Source organism: Epargyreus clarus, unplaced genomic scaffold (assembly GCF_041222505.1).
Source record: "Epargyreus clarus isolate Ecla_fem2 unplaced genomic scaffold, WU_Ecla_fem_2.2 ptg000007l, whole genome shotgun sequence".
NCBI lineage: Eukaryota > Metazoa > Arthropoda > Insecta > Lepidoptera > Hesperiidae > Epargyreus > Epargyreus clarus.
In genome coordinates this window covers 168,412-172,166 of record NW_027332215.1, presented here as the reverse complement: position 1 = coordinate 172,166, position 3,755 = coordinate 168,412, and the positions used below count along the sequence as shown (strand labels likewise).

At 40.9% G+C, this 3,755-nt stretch overlaps 1 long non-coding RNA gene across 2 annotated transcripts; it reads left to right on the top strand.

Annotated features, from left to right (window-relative positions):
• The first annotated feature begins 615 nt into the window (after positions 1 to 615).
• On the top strand, positions 616 to 2,754 carry LOC140743185 (uncharacterized). 2 transcript variants are annotated; one of them, XR_012102400.1, is made up of 3 exons: positions 616 to 746; positions 1,895 to 2,047; positions 2,499 to 2,754. It is a non-coding gene; the product is annotated as an uncharacterized LOC140743185 (long non-coding RNA). The 2 variants fall into 2 exon arrangements; XR_012102399.1 differs by lacking the exon at positions 616 to 746 and adding an exon at positions 1,678 to 1,760.
• The last annotated feature ends 1,001 nt before the right edge of the window (positions 2,755 to 3,755 follow it).

Below are 3,755 nucleotides of genomic sequence, written 5' to 3'. Positions count from 1 at the left end.
AAGAAGCTGTGTGAAAATTTTCAGAACTCTAAAGTTCAGCGGTTTCGGCTGTACGTTGATCTCTGGTACATACATATTGTTTTATATATAAGTATACACATACATATTTGTAATCTCCATTTAATTTCCTTTATTTTGATACCATGCTCGATAGATTTCGTAAACTATTTTTGTAACGTGTTACTATTTTCCGCCAAAAATCTGCTATTTTAATTTTTCCTTTCAAACCTACCTAATATACAGGGTGAATCTCCATAAAGTGCACATATTGAAACAGGTAAAATTAAACCGCATTTTGTCAACAAAAAAAATAAAAAAAATTTTTTTTTTTTTTTTTGGGTTTTACGACCTTTTGAAGTTTTTTTTTGGAATTGTGTGTTTTTTGTTTATGCGGAAGACGACTAGTCTGGAAACCGCAAGGGGGAAGGGTAACGAAGTGACATTTAGTTTCAATGCGCGCACGGACATACAAATCTATAGACGCGGTGACAGTTGCGTCACGGGCGTGTTGCCATCCTCCGCGGACAAAAAGTCACCCAATTGTCACGTATCCAAATGCGCGCACCTTCATTAAGGGTGATGTACACTGTGACAGCGACGCAACAGTCACGGTGACAAATATCACTAGTGCGCGCTATCCTTAACTGTCAAAATATACCCATCAGTTTGGAAGATTCGAGGGTATAAAGAAATTTACAAACAGCGCGAAAAACATAATCCTTTCTTGACAGTCGGGTAAAAATGGGGTTTGCAAAGAATCCACTTCCAATCTAATATTTTACAAACAACTAAATTGCAAGAATACTTAACTTGTAATTTATCTGTCAAGACAACGGTTGACACACGTTTACTAACCCTGCTTTTTAAAAGATAATTTATATCCAATGATATACTTAGAGCGTTTTCAGATTATCCGATCCGATATCGGTGTCGGACGACGATAGCCGACATCCGATAGCCGACACCATGTGCTATTTTCACATATTTCCGACAAAATCGTTCCGATACGGCCATTTGCTCGATAGCTTAGTGCGGACAGGTCATCATGGCAGACTATAATAGAAAACTTTATTTGCTGTATCTCTTATATTTGAGACCCAAAAAAAGATCTGTTCACAGACAGTATTGGATACATCCTATTGTGGAAGCTAGATATTCAGAGGGAGCATTTTACACTCTTTTTAGCAAGCTACAACACGCACCTAGAAAGTTTTTTAATTACTTTCGTATGAGTGAATCCACATTCAATTATTTGCTAATTCATCTCACAAACAGTATCAAGAAACAAGACACACATTTTCGAATGGCTGTGGGGCCTAAAGAAATGATGACAACCAAACTAGTAAACAAGCTCAAAATGGCCGCCGCGCATCGGGCTCTACGCACACAGAGACAATTTAGATACACGTAGAGCACACATACAAACATTATCGCCCGACGGCTCACGGGCGTCCGATGGTGTCGCCAGCATATCGCTGTCGGCTCCGATATCCGATATCGGAACGGACAATGTGAAAGGCAGGTACATGTTTCATACATTTTACTTACCCCGATATCGTATCGGCGTCCGATACCGATATCGGATCGGATAATGTGAAAACGCTCTTAGTGTCTACGTAAATTACAGTCTGTGGTCGAAAAAAAATGTCATTCGTCGACGTTGGTGACTCTATTTAAATAACAATAATTTACGGTTACTACATTATATTCCATACCAACGTAAATACGCACCTTAAGACTTTATTCGAGATCATAACACTGTACGTATGTACGGTGCAGTACTGTTGCATTCAAGATCCTGTTATATTGAATACATTCATGCACCGATGTCACATTTGTAGTCCTATTCAGAAGGTTGAATAGCCAAGTAACTATTTCCTCTTTATTCGCTTAGATCCGCTGCAGAGTGTGGTGAGGCAGGAAGCCGCGCGAACAATGCGAGCCCGACATTAGAATAGTCGTGGACACAACGCTCAACTTAAGAGAAACATCCTCTAAATTGATATAACCCTACTCCATTGTCATTTATTAACGGAGGATCGTAGCTGTTAGTGAATATGTGATATTATTATACCTCATATGTAGTGGGAAACGTTTTTTATGTATACGAAATGGATTCTTTTGATTTGTCGAAGGCACACGACACAAACAAATCTGGCTAATTTGTTTCTTGGTGTTAGGAATTACATGCATTCAGTCTGTGATTTATTCCAAGCAGGATCGAAGGCCATGCAGGCTGGTAGCCACGAACGGCTGTAATCTATTAATCTTGGCCACGCTCGTTTGCTTCTTCTGACATTTAAAACAGTATCATGTTTTAAGAGCTGAAATGTCTTTATAACATGCAGAATCGTACTGGGAGTCCATTGAAATCTTTGATCATTTACTAACAAGCATGTTTATTGAGATTGTGCACCTGGGAGCAGGCGGCATTGCCTTATAAATATGTTTAAGTAGTATCACCATATAGGTACTCACATGAATGAAAATTCCCATAGGTATGCTACGCTTACCTGGAGAAATTGAATTCAATTTGGATCTCTGCGTCGTTGAACTGTTACTGCTCTGAGGATGTAATTACACATGCTGGGACGGAAGCTGGGAGAGTGGCAAGCTGGGAACACGCGGAGCGGGACGTGCGCCGCTTGGAGCAGCGGCTGCCTCACGGCACACTTTCATGTGCTTTGCTTCATTGCAAGATCACTCATTATAATAACGGATATCTCTGATAGAATTGTTTGAACATTATAAGACCTCACATAAATGTACTATTTCAATCGACTTACAATTTTCATTTAGTAGTAAGTAAATTTGGACAAGTAAATAAATACAATATTTGTTTTGTATTTAATAAGTATTCTTAAAAATAACAAATTTTCTCCATTATGCTACAATACAAGCAAAAAAAGAAAGAGCCCTAGAAGAGTACTATTTCAATTTAAGTTTAGTAAATACATATATCTAACACTTCAGATCGGTATGTATAATGTAGGTACCTTTTTTTTTCTTTCTTTTATTCTCGAGGGGGAAACCTCCAAAAGGTACCCGACGACGTGGGAGTGACGCCGGGTTATATGGGATTGCCACCGCACTAAATCCCTCCCGGTGGCCGTCCTCATCGCTTGTTGGAGAACTCTGGGATTTCCGACGGAACACAACCGGAGCTCTCCAAGCGCGATGTCCCGATTGGGCTCTACCCTGGAGGAGCATTTTTCGCTCCTCCCACACCATGTAGTGTTTACGACGGTATGCGACCACACATACCGCCGTCCTTCCCGGGGTCGCTTGCTGGACGGTTCGAGCTCCCACTCTTGCCGCCCGCAACCCAGGAAGCCCCCTTTCAGTCGCCTCCTACGACAGGCAGGGGATACCGTAGCCCTGTTCTAGTCCCGGAACTACAGGGACAGTGTATAATGTACCTACGAGACTAATTATGCTTCTCGTACAAAGCAAACTATGTGTAACACTCCTCTATCAAATACAAGTGTATACGGAACAGTACGTAATACGAAACTAGTCAATTATTTAAGCCTCCGCAGCCCGAGGCAGTCTGTCGATGTGCGCCGGAAATGGAGCCGCCCTCGTAAATTACTTTACTTTAAACGTCGCCCTCCGCACCGCACCTACAACGTGCTCCCGGTAATACTCCGCTATAATGAAATGATAGATACTCGAATGTTATGTTGCAAATTGCCTCAATATGTTGACTAAGCATGTTAAAATGAAAGTTGTGTGAATTTAGTTTTGATATGTGG